Here is a 22,419-nt window from a genome sequence, read left to right on the forward strand (position 1 = left end):
CTACCCAAAGCTCTCCTCAGATTTTCAAAATGTAAATTCATAAAATCCTAAAGCTGAAAGGGCCAATTTCCCACTTGTAAAAGCATCAGACATCACCTGCACCAGTTTTTCAGTAGGAACCACAATTATTCCACAGAAACATGTCAACAGGTCTCTGCTCAGTTTTATGAGCAAAAAACAATGAAGCAAATTACACTTATCTGCCTTCTATAGAGAATTGAATTTGGCTTTCTTAAATTCAGGTGTTGGACTATTGAGAAGACCACGTTAGTTCCTTTGCTAATGCTTTTGTTTTACCTCCTTTCACCCAAAGCAGGATTTCATAATATGGGTTATTTAAAAATGAATGACTGGCTCAAGACTAGACTCATCTCTCGTCACTTCTCCAGCCTCACCTTTCTCTGCCTCTTGCTGTGCCCGCAACTACAGTTCTCAGTTCCCATGCAGACACCTCACAACTTCACCTCCAGGCGTTACCCATGTCCCCTCTCCACGGAATGACCTCCCCCTCAGTTTTTCCCTGCAAGTGTGGACTTCTCCAGGATACCTCTCCTCCTCCCCGCTTCCTTCTCTGGGTAAGGAGCCTTTTCTTTGTGGTCCTGTCTCACGCTCAGCACATCTGCACCATTCCACTTACCACCCTGCATGTAAGGACCTCCTCTGTGCCCACACCTGCCTCCCACTCTCCCCCAACACAGTGACTGGGCATCATTTACTTGTCGCGTTCTTATGGCCTAGCATGCTTCCTGAACATAGCAGGTACTGGTATCCATTATCTGCTGCTGCGAAACAAATTACCTCAAACCTTAGCAGCGTGAAACAGCAATACTGATCCTCTCAGTTTCTGTGGGTTAGGGATTCAGGCGCAGGTGCTACTTAGTTTGGGGACGGTGGCCCAGGGCCTCTCATGGGGCAACAGTCAAGGTATCAGCCAGGCTGCAGTCATCTCAAGGGTTAATGCAGGAGGATCTGCTTCCAAGCTCACTGGCGAGGCTGTTGGCAGGCCTCAGAAAATCGACTTCCAAGCTCAATCACGTGGCTGTCGGCAGGCTTTAGGTCCCTCTTGGCTGTTGACTGAGAATATTATTTCCCTGCCACATGAGGCTCTCCATTGAGTTACTGAAAACATGGCAGTTGGAGTTCCCCAGAGTAATGGCTCAGAGAGAGAGGCGATGCAGACAGAAAGACAGAGCGTGCATTGGAGCACGTGAGCAAGATGGGAAACACAGTCTTTTTGCAACCTAAACTCAGAAGGGACATTCCATCACTTTGGCTGTATTCTGTTGGTTCGAGTCAAGTCACTAGGTCCAGCCCACACTCAGGGAGGGGACTGAACAAGGATGCGAACACCAGGAGGTGGGGATCACTGGGGCCATCTTAGAGGCTGCCTACCGGAGTGCTCGGTAAATATGCTGCACAAATGGATGAATCTCTTTAGTCACAGTGAGTTTTTCCTGCTCTGAACATCCACAGCCTTTGGACCATTTATTATGGAGCACAGCTTTAGCTGAGCATATGTTCGTCCACATTGATGGACTATAAGCAACTGAATAAAAACAGTGCCAAATAGATGGCTGGCATGCAACAAATAATTGTCGATTGGGGGAATGAGGGCAGGAAAGACTGGCAGAGACTAGTCTGTGTCCATCATATTTGTTCTTCAGTAAAGAACTTTTTAAAACTTTTAGCTAGGTGCATAGGTGCTTCACCAGAGACGCCATTTCCCAAGGTCCCTCACAGCCAGAGGTGGGCAGGTTCCCATGTTTTGGCTAGGGGGGTGGGAGTGGAAGTCACAGAAGTGCTGGGCCAGCGCTTTTCTTTCTCTCTTCCCGCCTGACTGGGATGCAGAGGCTTGGGTGTGTTCCCAAGAAAGATGATAAACAATGAAGCAGGCAGGACCACCTGATCAGACAACCCAGGTCTGGACCAGGTCCTGAAGCGCACCGAACTTCTACTTTGTACAAGCCATTGCGCGTCAGGGTCCTGCTGTTGGATCAGCATAGAGTACTACCTGTCTGGTATAGACTTTTAAAAAACAGAAAAGAAGACTTGCATGCCCCCTTCCTGACCCCAGAGCTAGCCTCATGCTTTAAGCATGTTCCAGGAGCTCCACAAATATTTATCAGATCAAATCGTGCCTGGAGGCCCACTGGGCTGTGTTGGTGAAAAAGAGGGGCGTATTTCCCCCTGGTCAGGCCCCTTGGGTCAGCTCTTGGAAGACTGAGAGCTGTGGGGTTTCTCAGAGAAGCCGCTCTAGCAGCAGCACGGAGTGGCCTGGCCTTTCAAAGGTCGGAGGCAGAGAGCCAACAGGGAGAGGTTTACGTCAGAATGGATTCTTCTCAAGGAAAACCTGTCCAGATGAGGTTTCCTCACAGGATGTTGACTCGTTTTCCCAAAAAGGAGAAGAGTTCTCTGCGCAGCCCCTGCCCAGGGCCAGGCCGGCAGCTCCTCCAAACCCCAGGGGCATCAAGGGCAGGTGTCCCAGTGGGCGGCAGTGGCCACCATCCGCTCTGCTCCCCACTCCTCCACTCCTGGAGAGCCAGCCAGCTCCCCGATCCTGGAGGAACAGGCCCCCGCCTTCGTCTGGAGCCGGAAAGGCCCCATGGCCTCAAACTGAGTGTTTCTGTTCTGTTTGTGTTCTTCTGCAGTGTACGGACAGGAGGCTGCAACCAACACCGCCCTCGGATGCCAAAATAAAATGCTCCCCTAGCCAAGTCATCTCTGCCGAGGCTAGCTCAAGGAGATGACAAACCCTCGTTAAAATACAGGAAGGGGAGAGGAAGGAAGACTGGGATAAACTTTTCTTGCCTGGATTGAAAAGCTGTTAATAGGTTAGATACGTGCCAAGCATAGAGTAACTCTAAGATATTTCCTTTTCATGGGAAGGAAAATTGGAGAAACCAAAAGAGGAAGAAGGGTGAGGCATTCCGGGCTGAAGTCTACAGACTTAGTGGTCTTGGAATGTGGGGAAGTTTTAAAACACTTACTATTCCTCCACCTTCGAGAAGCATTCAGGTTCCTAAAGAAGACAGCCATGTCCTTTACCAGCGATGTTTCTGCGGGAGCCAGTGTGTTCACGCTGCTTTCCTTAGAGGAAGGAGGCAGCAAATCTGACTGAAGGGGCGGTTTTACGGCAGGAGATGGAGGAGATGGAGGAACCCACCCGTGAAGGATGATGAAGATTTACCAGGTGGTCCCCGGCACGCACTGGAGGGCATGCCAGGCAGGGAGAGGCACGGGCCACGCTCCAGAGGTCTGGGAGTACAAGGTTTGTTTCTGGAATTCCCAGTACCTGGAGAAAGTAGAATAATAGAGTGCTTGAATTAAGTCTTTGTGAAGAAAGGGTGGAGATGACTTCAATGAAAAATATGGGGGAAATAGTGTAAAGAAGGTGGGAGGAGACAAGGAAGGGTTAATACAGCAGAGAGAGAAGAGGGGCAGAATCTGTTCCAGAGGACCCAGCTCTAACAGGAGCATAGGGCTCAGCAAATGGGTTGGGTAGCTTGGTGGTTTAAGTCACAGGCTCCTGACTCAGCCACTGCATCAGTGTCCGAGGACTGCTGGAACCAAGTACCACACACTGGGTGGCTTAACCATCAGAAACTTATTGTCTCACGGTTCCGGAGGCTAGAAGTCTGAGATCAAAGTGTTGGCAGGGCTGGCTCCTTCTCAGGCCTGTGAGGGAGAATCTGTTCTGTGCCCCTCTGCTCTGGTGGCTGGGTGGCAATCTTTGATGTCCCTTGGCCTATAGAAGCATCACCCTGTTCTCTGCCCTCACTGTCACATGGCATCCTCTGGTTGTCCATGTTTGTGTTTGTATCCAAATTTCCTCCTTTATAAGGGTACAGGCATTTGGATCAGGCCCACCCTTAAGACCTTATTTTAACTTGATCACCTCTGTAGAGACCCTCCCTCCACATCAGGTCACCCTCACAGGTACTGGGAGTTAGGACTTAAACGTCTTTGGCAGGAGGAGGCACACAGTTTAGTCTGTCACAGCCATTTAGGTGTGAACCCCAATTTGGCTACCTCGCTGGCTGCATGGTCCTGCAAAAACTCTCAGCCCCAGGAACCTGGCTAAAATGGGATAGTGAGCACCCTCGTGCAAGGAGTAGCACAAAGTAAGCGTCTGATTAGCAACAGCGGTTACTGTCGCACGTGCCGGGGGACCGCGTGTGGAAGCCAAGCCCTGGCATCATTTCTGCTTCAGGACTGGATACCGAGGGGCCAAAAACAGGCCCTATTTTACTCAATTCTCTCCCCTCACACCCCGTGCCTAGCCTACTGCCTAGAATCTTAGCAGCCCAGTAAATACTTTCTGCGGCTCATGACTCTGTAACTCAATTTAAATTTTGAGCCACCATACCCCCAAGGTGATGGTAACTGAAACAATCAATTTGGGGTTTCCCTCTCCTTTTTCCTGGGATTGTGGCTAATTTCAGTGAATCCCGTTGTGCTGGGACTCAGAGCAGAGGCATAGGAGCTGGTGTCTGTTTCACTGGCCTACCAGGCTTCTGAAGAGACCCCGATGCCCTGGCTGGTCCTAAGGCAGCAGTGCACACAGGCCGTGTTCCCCGTGCCCCCGAGGTCTAGTGGGGCTCCCCACCACCCCCAGGCCTGGCCAGGGCCCAGGGCCCTTCTGCTCTCCCCACACCAGCCCGGAACACAGAAGTCTCTCTGAGTCTGTCTGGGCTTCCATCTCTCCAGCCACCCCCTCATGGGGTCTCCATTTCCCCCAGGGCTCAGCCTGGGAAGGAGGCAGAGCACGCCCGCCCCTGGGCTCCCCAAAGCTTTCTGAGGACCTGCAGCCTCCCCAGCCCTCTTGACCTGAGACCATCCAACCCCAGCCCTCATTCACGTCTTCCTCTACCTTCCCAAAGCCAGCTGGATTGGAGAAACCTTTTATTTCTCTTAAGTGGACTTTGTCCAGACATTTCAGGGATACCTCAATCTTCTCTGTTCACTGAAGAACTTGGGTTTTGGAAAGCAAAGCCAGGAAGAGACCTGCAGGCTTCCACCCTCCCAGGTATGGACCCAGACCAGTCTATTGACTCAAGGGGGAAATACCAGGAAAGCAAAAAAAAAAAAAGTTAATATTTAAAAAATATTATCCCAGCTTGTTTTGGTCAATAAATAAATGAATACATGGCCCTGGCCCAAGGCGCTTGGGGGAGATCATGAGCCAGCTTCATGCAAACCTCTCTCCTGAGTTTCCACTAATGCCTGTTCCCCACAGGAGGGCCTGGAACCCCCACACCTTTGCTACCTGGAAGGCCAGGCTCAGGGCTGAAGCTGTTATGGCTGAGGTGCCGCCTGGCCACGTGCCCCAGGGGGAGTGACAGGTTTCACCCCCCGCGCTCCCAAGCGTGGCTGGCGGTTCTAATGAGCACTTAGCCCTGCTGCCTGGTATTATTACAGTTAATATTTGACATGGCTGGCCTCCTTGCTACTTGGAACCAGTTCTTACTCAACCCATGTAGCAAAGTGAAAGCTTCGCCACTTACTACCTGGGTGACCTTGGGTGACCTGCCTAGCCTCTCTCAGCCTCATTTTCCTCCCAGGTAAAAAGGGGATAAGAGCTCCCACCTGCCAGACTGCCGTGAGGAGAAAGTAACCCGACCTAAATAAAGCTCCGAGCCTGTGGCCTGCTAGGCGATGTCGGCTGTGGTGAACAACTGCCAGGGCCAGGGCTGTGGCCAGGACTGTGGCCGACTTGACTGGGCCCTCGCGTGCCTCACTTGTGCAGAGAGGGAGAGGCGGCTGTGCTACCAAGGTTACCACCACACAAGGGCCCCTGCCAGTGGACTTCACTCAAGAGAAGGGCCATCACTAAAACCCCCTCATGCCTTAAACCACTCCAGATTAAGATCAGCGTTGATCCATTCAATAGCTAAGCACTTACGAAATAGCAACTCTGAGCCTGGCTCCACAGGGAGATACGCATGGACGGAACAATCATGAAATGGGCTAAAACAACTGGGTTTAAATGGAAGGAAATCATGTGTTTGCTTGTGGTCACTGATTTATTCATACCATCTCAGGGCCTCTTGTGTTTCCAGAGAGGATTCAAGGAGGCCTGTGAGAAATAAGGAACTTTACCCAAGAGGTCATCTGTAAGTGTGGCCACAAAGACTGTCACTAGACATAGCAGTGAGGACAGAGATGCTCCGGGCCCAGGGATCTGCACGTGCAGGGACGTGGCTGTGTGAATTCACTAGGCCTGAGATGCTACTTTCCCCTGGAAGGAAGCAGAGTGTGCATCTCAGACACCCACACAGCTTCCTCCCTCGCCTCTTACAGGTTTCTGTTCAAAGGTCGTGTTCTCCAGCAGGCCTGCCCTAACCAACGGTGGCGGGCTGGAGCCGGCGAGTACCAGATCCTGAGAGCTGATTGTTCAATTTTCAGGAAATTTGCAAGCCAGTTAGTATACACGACGGTGAATGAGAATTAAATTATGTAAACATATAATTAAATAAATCGTATTAGAAATCAAATTTTAAAATACCCAAACTCATCACTTCTAATTATTTTACATTTTACTATTATCTCTACTCTAGCAGGTTATTTATACCTGCTGTATCTGTTTGGTAGAAATGCTGTCTAAGATTGTGCTACTATGCACTTCTTCCTAATTTTGTGTGTAATGATGTCACATTCATACTTGCAACCTCCCACTGCAAGAACACTTACGCCACTGAAATTGGCCATTGCTACAAATCAGCACTTTTCCCCAGAAAGCCAGTTATTCGACATTTCCCAGCATGCCCTGCTAGCCACCTTCCCACTTCCCACTCCCAGCCCCACTCGCTCTGATTTATCGTTTCCATGGAACACATTGCTTTTTAACATGTTGCTCAGTCTGCTCAGTACTGTTATCTTCTGTCTCACCTCGTCGGAACGTGAGCTCTGTGAGGGCTAGGATTTTTTTTTTAATTATGTCCTTTGTATATTCCCGCGCCCAAAGAGTACCTGCCACCTGGCAGGTGCCCACTAAATCTGTACGAAATAATGCCATGCTGGGGAACGCTCTGGGTAAGACGGGTCGGGGCAGGGGTGGGGATGCAGGCAGGAGCCCCTCCCCGCCCTTTGCTTTTTCCTGACGCTCAGGCTGACCTGAATTGAGGACACTCTCTTCCCCTTCCCCTCTCCACCCTGCAGTCTTCTTGCTGCTTGCCGCCTGAGGGGAGTCTGGCATAAATGTGTTCCCCTAGGGCCCAAGTCTGGGGATTTCTCTTTTCCCTGCCAGCTCTGGTCACAGGCCAACAGGTGCTCAGCACATGCCTCTCAGTGCTCTCAGACCAGTGCTTTGCCATCTCTAGGGCAGTAGTTTCCAAGTGGCCATAGCCCAGCAGCACCGGCAGTACCTCATTAGAAATGCATGTTCTCAGGCCCCACCCCAGACGACTGAGTCAGAAATTCTGGGGATGTGGCTGTCTTAGTCCGTCCGGTTCTCCATAGCAAAATACCACAGCCTGGGTGGCTCGCAAACCACCCAAAATTTATTTCTCACAGCTCTGGAAGCCAGAAGTCTGAGATCAGGATGACAGCGTGGTCGGGCCAGGGCCCTCTTCTGGGTCACAGACTTTTAACTGCATCCTCACGTGGGATCTCTCTGGGGTCTCCTTTACAAAAGCACGAATCCCGTTCATGAAGGCTCTGCTATCATGACCCAATCACTTCCCAAAGGCCCCACCTCCTAATACCAGGGGGTTAGAGTTCAACATGTGAACTTCAGGGGACACAGCCAAACCCTAGCAGTGGCCCAGCAATTTGTGTTTCCAAGATTCCAGTGCAGTGGTTTGAGAACCACTCATCTAAGCCTTAGAGACACTCTAAAGCAGTGAGTGGTTCTCAAGTGGGGTTATGTTTTCATCTACCCTCCTCCCTACCAAGGAGACATTAGGCAGTGTCTGGAGACATGTCTGGCCATCACAGTGCTGAGGATGGTGGTGCTGCTAACACTGCACGATGCACAGGGTAGTCGCCCCACAACAAGAATCATCTGGCCAAAACATCAGTGGTGTGGAGGTGAAGGACACGGCTCTGGTGTCCTCGCTCCCCCACAGCCAAGCAGCCTCCCTTCCTTCTTTCCTATAGCATGTTCTTAGCACCCAGCAACTGATCAAAACCAACACACTGCCCTCTGACAGGCAGCTGAGAGGAAGACCGATGAGACTGGGGATCTGCTTCAGGCACGAGTCCTGACCGTTACAGCCCAGCATGGTAAGTGTTTTGTTCGGGAAAACAGCTAGAAGGTACTCCTAACCCAAGCCCGGAACATCAGGGGCGACTTCCTGGAGAGAAGTGGCTTCTGTGCTGAGACTTCAAGGCAGCGTTAGAATTCATCAGGGAGGGATGGATGGGGGATGGCTTTCCTTACGGAGCACCGCTATGTTCCTGTCACATTGCTGAGTGTCTTATTATCTCATTTAATCCCTGAAATGCTTTCCAAGGCTGACACTATCATTATCTCCATCTTATAGGTGGGGACACTGAAATCCAGGTACACTAAATAGCCTGTCTAAAGCCACAGAGCTAGGAAACACAGAAGCAGGGATTTGAACCCAGGTCTGTAGATTCCAAAGCCTGAAAGGAAGCGATTGCCTGGCAGAGAGCAAAGGCACTAAACTGGGACATTTTTTTAAACACTGTTAACCCTTTTGTTATGGGCTGACTTGTGTCCCCCCAAAACTCATATGCTGAGGCCCCAACCCTCAGTACCACAGAATGTGACTACAGTTGGAGATAAGGTCTTTAAGGAAGTGGCTAAGCTAAATGTGACCATTAGGGAAAAGAATGTGAAATATATATATACATTTAGATATATATATGTGTACAAATAACTGAATCGCTTTGCTATACACCTGAAATTAACATTGTAAATCAACTACACTTCAAAAAAATTTTTTTTAGTGTGACCATTAGGGTGGGCCCTAATCCACTGTGATGGAGGTCCTTATAAGAAGTGGAAACCTGGACACAGAAAGAAACAGCAGGGTCGTGCACATCCAGGACAGACCCTGTGAGGACACAGTGAGGAGCCACGTGCAAACCAAGCAGAGAGGCCTCAGAAGAAACCCACCCTGCTGACAGCTTGATCTTGGATTTCCAGCCTCCAATACTGTAAGAAAGTGAATTCTGCCCTTTAGGCCCCCAGGCTGTGGTGTTTTGTTATGGCAGCCCAAGCACACTAATACGCCTTGTTTCCTCTTGGGGGACATTGCTTTAACGGTGGGAAAACGTAGGCATGTTCGCTGTGTTTTGTTTTCTCTGTTGTAAAATAAAAGAATGAGAAATCTAGGTCTTGGTCCCTTTCCCTTCCCACGCGGACCCAGGCATCCCCTGCCCAAGGGGCGTCTATTCAACCAAAGCTGCTAGGAGAGACCCTGGCGCTTGTAAGGGCCCAGATTCATTGAGGAGATGGTGCAGTACATCCTAGAAGGGGAGGGCTGGCGGAGCCAGATTCTCTAAGGTGAAGAGCTGATAGAGATCTGAGGGTGCCACCAAGGGGGACCCAAACCCTGTTTCCTTGCAGCACCACAGGGAGTGGCTGTTGGGCACTCAGCTTGGCTGAACGGGCCTAAATCTCACGCAGCAGAGCGCAGGTGCCTCTAGGCAAAGATCACGGGCATCTCGGCCACTGCCAGCGTAGATCCAAGACTGCAGGCAGGGACACTAAGAAGTTTTTTCTGCTTATGGGCCCTAGAACTGACACTGCTTCCAGGGGACTTGGGGTGTGGTTAGCATCAATATAGGCTGAGATCCAGACTCCCATTGGCCCAGGGGGTGAATGGCCAAGCTAGACAGAGTCGAACTTACAGCTGATAAGGAACCAATGTGATATTTCTGCACATCCAAACTTGTGCATCAAGATTCAAACCGACTATGCTTTATTTTCAGTATTGGGATATAGAAAAGCAGGGTAGAAGCCAGTTCAAGGCAAACTGAAAACACTTCCATCAGCAGGAGAGACAGTGAGCCAGAGAGAAGGAGGAGTGAGTGATCTGATGTTTTTCTCCTGGCTCTGCCGCTGTCTCCCGGCTCTGTTTTGTCTCTTGACTAGACCTAATTACGCTTGTCATCCGCATCAGAAGGATGGGGCTAAGATTAACAAGTTAATGTGGGTACAAGCTCTTGGAGCTCAGTAGATGAAAGGAGATCTAATTAGCAAGGCCAGCGATGACCATAGGCGGGCCGGCCAGGGCGGGTTCTGCCCCTGCTACTCACCAGAGAGCTAGTTACAGCTCCTGGGAGGGGCTTCTGCAAGTCCCACCCAAGCCTTCTGCACTGAGAGAACCTTCCACATTTTCCTTCAGCCCTGGATTTCTGCGAGTCCTCATGGGTGGAGGGAAAAAAAAGTGTGCACCTGTCTAAACAGACAGAGACAGGGAAACGGTGCAACACTCACCCCTTTTCTCTCAGCACTGGCTGATCTGCAGGAACAGCGGTTAATGATCCACAGAGGTCAAGTGAGTTCCGTGATGGCATGACGGGGCGTGGGGTCAATCCTGACTGCCACTAACCAGCTCCCTCGAACACTTTGGTTCAACCCAGAACCCTCTAGTTCTTCCTTTGCCCAATTGGGGATAATACTCTATACCTCAGAGTTGCCAATCTTAGATTTGTTCACGCATTTTTTACTTAATATTACTCAGTAATAGTAGTGCCTGGAACATAACAGCTGCTTGAAATATCGGTTGGATTGAACTCTTTAATTCAACAAAAACTTGTTATCTATTACGGGCCAGGGAGAATGGGCGTCACACACCCTGGGTGTACAGGACAAGCTCTGCTCTCACGGAGCTGATGTGTGCTCACTGATGATCCCCATAAACTCAAATCTCCCTTGCTGTCTTGCTTCTACTCTTAAAAGGCATCACTTGAAAAATTTATTTGAATTGAAATTCCTAATTAAATTAAAATTTTAAAAAAATCCTAAAATCTGCTCACAGGTCTGTCTGCCTGAAAGAAAAAGACAGTTGATTCTACTCTAAGACTGAAAGGAGATAATTAGTTTAGAATACTCTAAATTAGCCAAGAAATTTGAAAGTGGAACTGCTGGAGTAAATCTTGTAACCTTTCCCCTCCAACTCCATGTTGTGTCCTCCAGAGCTTTACCCGCTGTGTAAATGAGAGCCTGGTGGGCTCGGACGAGGCGGGAAGAGTTTGTCCTTCGACTGCAAAAGGGACTGGTTCCCACTCTCTCTGCACTCACTTATCACCATTGCCCCAGAGAGTAGGTCTGTGTAAATATTTAGTTAATGGCTATCTTCCCCACTGGGCGGTGACCTGCAGGAAGGCAGGGACCCTGACATGGGGTTCCTGGTTGAGTCTCCCGGGCCTGGTGTTGCCTCCTACACCCGGGTTCAGGGAAGGCAGCGTTCCCTGGGGTTCTCCTTCAGGAACCCTATGAAGTGGTGCTCTCATCAAGCACTTTTTGCACGTGTAGAATACGAGGCATGGGAGGATTCCTGTCTTGCCGGTGATTCTACAGCTAGGGAGGGGCAGGGCCGTGACTCAGAGCAGACAGCCCTGCTCCCCAACTCCACCACGCCGACAGAGATTTGGTGGATATGTGTAAGGGGCGAGAGGAGTGTGAGGGTTGGCTGGAGAGACAGGGACTTGGTGTGGCAGGGCCCACATGGCAGGCCTCTGGGCTTCAGCTGCTGCATTCCAAAACCGCCCCAAGAACATCACGTGGTGCAGGCTAATCTCTGCCGACGACCTGAGCAACCTTAGGCAAATGACCTCGAATTTCAAAGCCTCAGTCTCCTGGTCTGCAAAATAGTGGCTTAAAAAAACAAACCAGCAAATCAAAGCTAAATGAGATACTATCTCACACTCTTTGGGATGGCTACTACTTAAAAAAAATAAAAGAAAAGAAAAACAAGAAGAAAAAGAAGAAGTATTGGCAAAGATGTGGAGAACTTGGAATTCTGTGCACTGCCAGTGGGGATGTAAAATAATGCAGCCATTATGGGAAAGTTTGGCATTTTCTCAAAAAATTAAAAATGGAACTACCATATAATCCAGCATTTTCACTTCTGAGTGTATACCAAAAGAATTGAAAGCAGGCTCTCAAAAAGATATCTGTACACCTATGCTCATAGCCACTTTATTCATAAGAGCCAAAGGATCGAAGCAACACAAGTGTCCATCAAAGATGAAAGAATAAACAAAATGTGGTGTATGTGGACAATGGAATATGATCCAGCCTTAAAAAGGAAAGACATTCTGACACGTACTACAAGGTGGATGAAGCCTGAGGACACTACGCTAAGTGAATCAAGCCGGCCGCAGAAAACTAACACCATATAATCTCGTTTAAGTGAGGTCCCCAGAGAGGTCAAAAAGTAGACAGAAAGAAGAGGCGTGGTTACCCGGCAGGGGAGGGGAGTAGAGAACTGGGGGGGAGGGGAGGGGGGAGCGGTGGCGCTTTCGTTTAGCGGGTGCAGAGATTCAGTCTTACAAAATGAAAAGAGTCCTGGACGTTCACAGCAACGTGGGTGTACTCAACACTACTGAACTATATCCTTAAAAATGGTCACGATGGTAACTTTTATGCTGTGTGTATTTTACCACAAGTTTTAAAGAAAAGAAAGAAAAAAGAAACAAACGAATTTGACCCTCACGAGGCTCTAATGAGATAAAGTTTGGCACATAAACTACATTAAGTGAAGAGGTTAATAACCCAAACACCTTAGAACCTCCCTCAGACTGTGTTTTAAGAGAGGATTTCTATACCTTTAGCCCTAGAGATGTCATGAGCACTGCAGGACTTTTATCCAGTGTGGGAGGCCACACAGAGAGGCTCATTGTTGGTGGTTGTTTGGTATTTGTTTTAAAAGCAGAGAAGACTTTGGGTGCAATTGCCAACTACAAAGCAGGCACCTCTCACCACCCACAGCCCACAGGCGCAGGGAGTGTTTGGAGCTAGCCTCCAGGCAGGGTAGGGCAAGAAGACGGCCTGACAGGGTGAGGTCCCATTTTTATGTCTCTGCCAGACACGGGTGCCAGTCTGCTCCCAGCTGCCGGCATCTCTCAGTGCTGCCAAAAAAAGTTTCAGGAACGCTCACCAAACCAGCAATGCCAGGCCTGCGCCCCGGCAGCACCCAGCACTAACTGCACTGGCTGCGGGGCAGGGACAATCGATTCCATTTATGGTGTCCTGCTGTTTTGCATGTGTGATCTCATTTAGTCTTGACAACAACTCAATGGAATGCTATTATAGCCACTTCTCAGGTGTGAAAACTGAAGTTCAGAGAAGTAAAGACTTGCCCAAACTAGTGAGTGGAAGAAACTGACTCGAACTTAGGTCTGTCCAAAGCTGCCGTCCATTTCATTATGCTACGTAGGAACTGAGGGAATGGACGGGTGGACAATGAATGAACGAATGAAAGAAACTATGGGACTTATTATTTCCAAATGCCTTTCACCTGAGGATTGCAAAGCACTTTTCAGGAATTCAACAGTGATTCGTTGCACCTCCACTCTGCAGGCACCTCAGAGTGCTGGATTTATAAAGTCAGGCCATGGCTGTCTTTGTCCTTAAAGAGCTTGCTGCCAACTGGGGAGGCAAGCGTGTGACAACTAGTAATAGCTAACATTTCCTGACGTGGCTGGGGTAGCTTTTACAGGGGTTATTTATTTAATCCATACCAAAAAGCAGACTATGAAGGAGATACTATTCTCACTCCATTTTTCAGATGAATAGACTGAGGCTTTGATGTGTTAAACAACCCATCTCTATCCTATAACTTACACTATTCAAAGCATTGTCCTTGGCCCTAATTGCTTGTTAGTAGTCTGTTACAAAAAGAGCACAGAAATAGAGTATAAGTGTTTTGTAGCAATTTGATAGAACAATTTTATGTCTGTTGAATAAAACTATTTTTTAAAGTTGGTCTTATATTTCATATGTTCATTTCTTTTTATTTCATCTCATTTTTAATGAACTTTCATCATCTTATTTAATGAACCTACCTCAGTATTTGAGGATTAGTTCTAGGACCCCCAAGGATACCAAAATTCACAGATGCTCAAGTACTTTATATAAAATGGTGTGGTATTTGCATATAATCTACACACATCTTCCCATGTGCTGTAAATCATTTCTAGACGACTTATAATACTTAATACAATGTAAATGTTGTGTAAATAGTTGTAATTACAATGTAAATGCTATGTAAATAGTTGCCAGCATGCTGTAAATGCATGTTTTGCTTTTTGGAACTTTCTGGAATTTGTTTTTTCAAATATATTTGATTCATAGTTGGTTGTATCTATGAACGCAGAACCCACAAATACAGAGGGCCAACTGTATTCATTTTATAAAAGCATTGATCTGCAACGGATTGGGGAAAAAAACAGCTGCTCTTCTGCCACAAGTTGTTGGAGAAGCAGTGAAACAGGTTAGCAGTAGCAGACCTGGGATTTGACCTGAGCGGTCTAACTCCATAGCGTATGCTTGTCCTTACTGTTGAAAGATGGCTGCCACCCCTCCAGGCTCTGTATCTGCATTCAGAGGAGGAGAAAGGGAAGGGAAAGGGCAAAGGGCACATGCCAGCCAAGTCACATGGCTGCTTACGGTCTGTCTGTCACACCAGATTTACTCCCCAGTGCATGGCCTTTGTTCTTGGTGTTTTCTCCTCTCCAGATAGCCACATGGCTTGCTGCCCCTTCACTTCATTTCAGATCTGCATTCGAATGTCAGAGAAGAGGCTGTCTCTCACCACCTTGTCTAAAATAAGGCCACCGTCCATTCACTCCCTAGCTCTGGGCTATCCAACACAACAGTAACTAATCACTGGTGACTACTGAGCACTTGAAATGTGGTTGGTGCAAGCTGAAATGAGCTGGAAGTGTAAAATACACACTGGCTTCAAAGATGTAGTTTAAAAAACAAAATGTAAAGAATCTTATTAATAACTACATGCTGAAATGATAATTTGGATATACTGTATTAGATTAAATAAGCTATATCATTAAAATTAAGTTTACCTGTTTCTCTTTACACTTTTAAATGTGACTACTAGGAAATCTGAAATTGCAAATTTCAAACGTGGCTTTCAACGTTTTTCTGCTGGACTGAGTTGTTCTAGCCCCTGTTACTGCTTTATTTTCCTTCATAGGAGTTACCACCAGACATTAGATAATATATTTCTAATTTGTTTGTTATTGGGCTCTCCCACTGGAACGTAAGCTCCATGATGTCAGAGGCTTTATTTCCTGTTCACCACCCTAACCCTAGTGCCCAGAACAGTGCCTGCCATAAAATAGGAATTCCAGATCTGTTATGAATGGATGAAAAATTGGATGAACAAAACCATCAAGATTAGAGCATCTTTGTGATCATATCATTTGTGTGTCTGACAATTGCTTAAAAACATGCTTTTGTAAGAAGTGGAATCCATGTGTGAATATCACCTTTAATCTATAGTCTCCTGGTAGTTAGAGAATAGTCAACATGTCCTACTTAGAAATCCACACTCTAGAAGAGAAGGCTTCAGCTTTTCAAGTAGAGAAATCTACACGAGGGGTTTGTTAATCAGCATTAGGAATGTCAAAAATACTTATTCATTGTTGGACAAAGAGCAGTGCTCCAGGTAGCTTAGCTGGAAAAACTAAACGGTTCAACTCACTTGCAGAACAAGACAGAGGACTCACCAAGTTTAGTGGCACTGTGTACCACGCAGGATGCTTGTAGGATTCCCCCTTCCTATCTCTTATACTTAGAAGAACTGATTGTGAGTTTTGTGCTTAACTTGCTAATAAATACAAGTCTGGCAGACTTTGGTCTAAGGCCTGCTTTCACAATAGCATACCCCCAGGTAGCAAGGGGAGGGGATCAAGTCTATGCCCCCAATCCCATGCCACCTACCTCTGATCCCTGCGGCTGCTGCTTTGATGGAAAGAAACAGACAGTTGTTGAAGCAACAGACTGGCTTAGGCCTGGTAGTAAGAGACTGTCAGACCTCATCCCAGATGCTTGATCCTCCAGCTCACCCTCCAAGTGAACAGAACCCTGACCCTGGCTCTCGGACAATGCCTGTCTGCACTTTGGCTGCAGTGCTTCTGGTCTCTTCCATGCTTGTTGCAACAAGCTGCTGCCAGGGCGGCAGGGAGCACGCCCACAGCACCAGAGGTCAGGGTGAGTTGCTCAACCTGAGCCAGAATCTTAGAGGCAGCCGACACTCGCATGGCCCAGCCTCTGGAATTAGCCGTGGGCCTTTATTCCTCCTGCGGTGAACACAGAACTTGAGGCCGTAATAACTAGAGATGGGCAACTCAGCCCAGGGGGCTGCTCCCCTTGGCCCTGTCAGGGTGTTACAGGCAGGCGGTGAATCCACACAAACATACAGCCAGCGTTGTCCAAGGGCTGAGAAAACAATACACTTCTCACAAGCATACACCGTATTTTGTATGCATGTAGATAAGTACATTTCATTTTGATTGTGTTCCTGACTACATAAAAACTTTTGTCAATATCTGAATCTGCGGATCCTAAAGGAATGAACGCTACCCCTCAGGGCTCCCAGTTCTCAAAGTCTGGGTGCTACTGAGCTTATCATAAACTTGGAGCCAGAGGAAAGTTTAAAGAGCAACAAGAGCAATGACTTTCAAAAGGGGTCCGCATCTTCAAAAAAAAAAAAAAACTAAAATGCAATTTTAAAAAAAGAGAGAGCAATTAAAGTCCCAGAAGTCTCCTTGTGTAAGCATGTACGGGGTAGGGGGGCTTACCCCAGGCGACTCTGGCCGATCTGAGCTGAGACGCTGTCACTCATGTGCCACAATGTCTGTGAACCCTGCTCCCCTGCAACCCAGGGCCCACTACCTGTCTCTCTGGAGGAGTCATCCATTCATTCCATCATTCCACAAACATTTATGAGCACCCAGTGGGTGCCAGGCAGAATGGTGGGCTCCGAGAAGGGAGTGGTGCATAAGCCAGGACGTTTCATCAGACAACGGCACCAGGGAATCATAGTGGGTCAGGCAGCTACAGGAGCTCAGCAGTGGAGCCTGTCATCCCTAGAGGGGGCCAAGGAAAGGGAGCGATATCTCAGGTGCTCCTTGAAGGTAGGCAGGTGAAGGGAGAGGAAAGAGTGGGGATGGGGGTAGCAAGGATGGTGTCAGTATTTTTCAGGCTAAGGGAATCATATGCAGAGGGGATAGTTATTAGAACCAGTCCATGTGACAGAGATGTAAGTGCTTTTGCATGCATACAGCCCCCTAAGGTAGGTACTATTATTCGTTCCATCTTGCAGATGAGAAAACTGAGGCACAGAGCAGTTAAAAAACTTGTTCAAGGTCACAGAGCTCCAAAGAGGTAGAGCCAGGATTTGAGCCCAGATTGTTAGCAATAGAGTCTTCGTGCTTACCCACTGTGCTGTACTGCCTGAGATATTAGAGGAGCAGAAAAGACAATCCAGCCAGCTTCGGTCCAGTGCTGTGGCAGACTCAGAGGTAAAGCTGCAGGGGCCACACCATGCCGACGTCCTTCTCAGCACTGAGAAGTCTGGACTTGAGCCTAAGGGCAATGAGAGCTATTAAAGCATTTTAATCAGAAAAGTGAAATGAACAGATTTCACTAAATTTCCTGCTACAAAGCCAGATTCTTATAAGTTTATCAACACTAGTCCCACAATTTCCCACCTCCCTGTTCACTTCAGTCACTTTCAGAAGGTCAAGCCCCCTTCTAAGTCAGCCAGCTACACCCCAGCCCTTAGCTCCATGGTGCTCTGCACATCCATGCATCTGGCCAACTGCAGCCCCTATCCGCCCTTCAGCAGCCTTCCCTCCTATATCCTTAATCCCTTCTTAGAATGTTTCCCTCACCTCTTGCCCTGACTAGTGCCTGATTTTGCCCTAAAACTTTTGCTTCCATTGCTGCTGCTTGAAAGCAGGTTGGCTTTTCTCTGTCTCTCGTACCCCGCCCATGCTACACAACCAGGAGTTGGGTTGGGTCTGTGCCTTGCTTCCTAGGACCACTTCCAAATCATTTTACTTCCTTCTCCTTCAACCCTTCTTCCCTTGAATTTTATTTCATTAGACTGCCCCACCTCTTCTGGATCAACACCTTCTCCTGTCCATCCTGTCCCATCCCTTTTACTAATGACTTTAAGCATCCTTTCATTTCCTTCGATTGCCACCATTTTTGTTTACTTCAAAATTCCGAGGCTTATCCATCCAATGCCTTGGCTGCTTCTTCTTCAACTAGCTCACACTGATGACCCTTCTCTCCATTCTATCGAGCCCTCCTCTTCCTTGGTCCTATCTTTTCACGTTGGAAACCATACTAATTGCAACAATTTTGAAATTTCAACCTCAAATATCCCAGTCTTTATGCTTCCAGCTTACTTTCTCTGGTCCTCTAGTCCAGTAAATTTTCAACATCATAAAGACCTTCAGTGACTATTAACCTGAGAACTTTCTCCTCAGCCACCTCACTTTCATCTCACTCTGCTTAGATTTGTGGCTCTTTCTTGTAGTCACTCCCCTGCAAACTCCCAAGCTCCAACTTTTCAGCACTCCTGTCTGCACCCAAACAGGTGCAATTTCTTGAGAAATCCACTGATTATAAGGATAGGATTCCTTTCACAGTTATGGACACGAATCTCAAGTGGGTTCTCACCACTGACTGACAAACGCGTCTCCAGTATCTTCCCTTTCCCCTCTCTCCCAAACTATCATTCACATTTTCTTCTCTCCTCCAACTTCCTACATTGCTCCTTCTTTCACTCGCAGCTGATGTCCTTGACTTGTAGTTCAGTGGGAAAAAGAGAAATTATGTGATTGTTTCATCTTCTTGCTGATGAAACTTCCAACTTAGTCCAACCTGTGCCTGCATCCTGCGCCTTTCCTCCTATTTCTGCAGGGACGCATTTCTGGTCCCGTCTTGGGTCATCCCATCCCTCCTTTCACGCCCAGATGGACTCCTCTCTTGCCTTCTCTTGGACAGCACTTCTGTAAGTCTCTCCTCTCTTTCCTGCATCAATTTCTTCCTTTCTAATGGGTCACTCCATTTGCCCTTCCTCTCCCTCCACAGAGGATCAAGGATCAAGGTTCTCAAATACATAAATAAATAAAATAAAAACAAGAACAAACTTTTCTTAGCTCCTTATTCCCCTTCAGCTATTGGTCTAAAGCTCCACTCTCCTTTACTGCAAAACATCTTAGAAGGGATTCCGTCTGGCTGTACAGCTGCTGCCTTCTCTCCCCTGCCTCATATGCTCTTCTCCACCCATTCCTTCTGAGCTTCTGTCTCCCCTCTTTGCTGAGATGACTCTTGGCAAAGTAGCCAGTGTGACCTCTGGCCAATGACAACAGCAACATTTCACAGCTTACCAGGCCCTCCTTCCTGAAGCACTTCTTTCTTTCAGATTCTGTGACACCAAACTTCCCTGGTTTTACCCCCACTTCACTGGCAGATTCTGCCTCTTCACTTTCTTTGCTGGCTTGCTCCTCTTTGAGTTTAAATATTGGAACTCTTTTCTATATTAATTGTCCCCTCTGGTTATCTAATTCAATCTCACAGCTCAAATACCCATTTAAGGCTATGTTTCCTGAATCTCTATCTCTAAAACCAACCTCTCGACGGTTTCCAGACTCATACCCTACTGCCTTCTTGGCACCTCCATGTGGATAACAAGAGACCTTTCAAGTTTAACATGTACAACTCTCCATCCCCTGCCACCCTGAACTTGACCAGGCTTCCCAACCACAGTAAATGACACCGCCACCTACTTAGTTACTCAAACCAAAACCTAGGACTTACTTGATTTCCTCCCCTCCTTCATCCCCATGAGCCAGTGCTTTTCGCTTTCCTCTCCACAATATTTCCAGTATCCATCCACTTCTTGCTCCCTCTACTATTACTATCCCCAACCAAGTCTGCAGCATCTTTCTCCTTGACTACTGCAAAAATGTTCTTAATTATGCTCTCTGCCTCTTCTCCTGCCCCTTCCCCTATAATCTATTCTCCACACTCCTGCCAAATTATTTGTTTGAAAAGTAAAACATACTGTGTCTCTTTGCTCCTTGAATCTTCCAGTGTCTTCCCATCTGACTTAGAATAAAATTAGTACTTCCTGTCCCAGTTCACAGAGTCCTCCATGACCTGTGTCCTGCCGACTCTCCCCCTTGCTCACTCTGCACCGCTTGGTGAACCTTGTACTCTGCACTTGGAAGGTTGTTCCAGTCCTGGGGCCTTAGCTCTAGCTCTGCTCTGCCTAGAGCATTCTTCCTCTAGATCTCTGTGTATGCAGATCCTTCTCAAGCTTTAGCTGAGGCATAGCATCTTCAGAGAGGCCTTTCTTTATCATCCAAACTAAAGAACCACCCTGCCACCATACACATGTCATTTCTATCACACTATCTTCTTACATTTTCATCAAAGTTGGTGAAAAGAAACATAACTTGGCATAATTTTTATATTTGTTTATTTAGTGTCTGTCTACTTCCTTCCCCCAGCCCTGCTACACACACCTTTAGACTATAATCTACACCTTTTCCTGTTCACTAACCTAGAAGAGTACCTGGCATTCAAAAGCATACTGGCTACTGGCTGAGTGAATAAATTATAAACTATGTGTTTTACATTCCAGAGTCCAGAATCTGTACCTGTAGCTAGATGTGCCGTGAAAGGATGAGCAGTCAAGAGAAAAATTTTCAGGTGAAACATAAAAAGGCCTTTCAAATCAGTAATTAAAATCTTCCAAACAAACAAAAGTCCAGGGCCAGATAGCTTCACTGGTGAATTCTACCAAACATTCTAGGAAGAATTAATTCCAGTCCTAAAATTCTTCCAAAAAATAGAAGAGGAGGGAATACTTTCAAACTTATTTTATGAGGCCAGTATTATTACACTGATACCAAAACCAGGTAAGGACACAACAAGAAAATTATAGGCCAGTATTCCTGATGAACATAGGTACAAAAATCCTCAACAAAATACTAGCAAAATTAATTCAACAATACATTAAAAAGATCATACACCATGATCAAGTGGGATTTACCTCAGGGATGCAAGGATTTTTCAATATCTGCAAATCAATCAACATGATACATCACATTAACAAAATGAAAGATAAAAATCATATGATCATCTCAATAAGTGCAGAAAAAGCATTTGACAAAATTCACCACTCATTCATGATAAAAACTCTCAACAAAGTGAGTATAGAGGGAACGCACCTCAATATAATAAAGGCCATATATAATAAATTCACAGCTAACATCATACTGAGAGCTTTTCTTCTAAGATCAGGAACAAGACAAAGATGCCCACTGTTGCCACTTATTTGACGTAATACTAGACGCCCTAGACAGAGCACTTAGGTAAGAAAAAGAAAAAAAAAAGCATCCAAATTGAAAAGGAAGAAGTAAAATTGTTACTATTTGCAGATGACATAATAATATATGTAGAAAATCCTAAAGACCCCACCAAAAAAATTGTTAAAACTAATAAAATCAATACACAGAAATCTGTTATGTTTCTATACACCACTGACAAACTATCAGAAAGAAGAATTAAGAAAACAACCCCATTTCTAATTGCACCAAGAGAATAAAATATCTAAGTGTAAACTAGGAGTTGAAAGACATATACACCTGAAAACTGTAAGTCATTTTGAAATAAATTGAAAAAGACATAAAATAAATAAAGGGAAAGATATTCCATGTTCATGGATTTAAAGAATTAATATTGTTAAAGTGTTCATACTATCATACTACCCAAAGCAACCTACAAGTCAATGCAATCCTTATTAAAATTTCAATGTCATTTTTCACAGAGACAGAACAAACAATTCTAAAATTTGCATGGTACCACAAAAGACCCTGAAGAGCCAAAGCAATCTTGAGAAAAAAGAACAAAGCTGGAAGCATCATGTACCCTGATTTCAAATGATATTACAAAGCTATAGTAATCCAAACAGTACAGTATTGGCATAAAAACAGACACATAGTTCAATGGAACAGAATAAAGAGCCCAGAAATAAACCCACCTATATATAATCAAATAATTTACGACAAAGGAGCTAAGAATACACAATGCGGAAATAACAGTTTCTTCAATAAATGGTGTTGGGAAAACTAGGCAGTAACATATGAAAGGATGAAACTGGACCACTATCTTACACCACACCCAAAAATTAACTCAGAATAGATTACAGACTGGAATGTAAGACCTGAAACCATGAAACTCCTGAAAGAAAACAAAGTAGGCAGCCCCCTTGATATTGATCTTAGCAACAATTTTTTTGATTTGACACCAAAAGCAAAGGCATTAAAAGCAAAAATAAACAAGTCTAACTACAAAAAACTAAAAAGTTTCTGCATGTCAAAGGAAAACATGAATGAAATGAAAAGGACACCTACTGAATGGGAGAAAATTGCAAATCATATATCTGATAAGGGGCT

The sequence above is a fragment of the Vicugna pacos genome, chromosome 13 (assembly GCF_048564905.1).
Source record: "Vicugna pacos chromosome 13, VicPac4, whole genome shotgun sequence".
NCBI lineage: Eukaryota > Metazoa > Chordata > Mammalia > Artiodactyla > Camelidae > Vicugna > Vicugna pacos.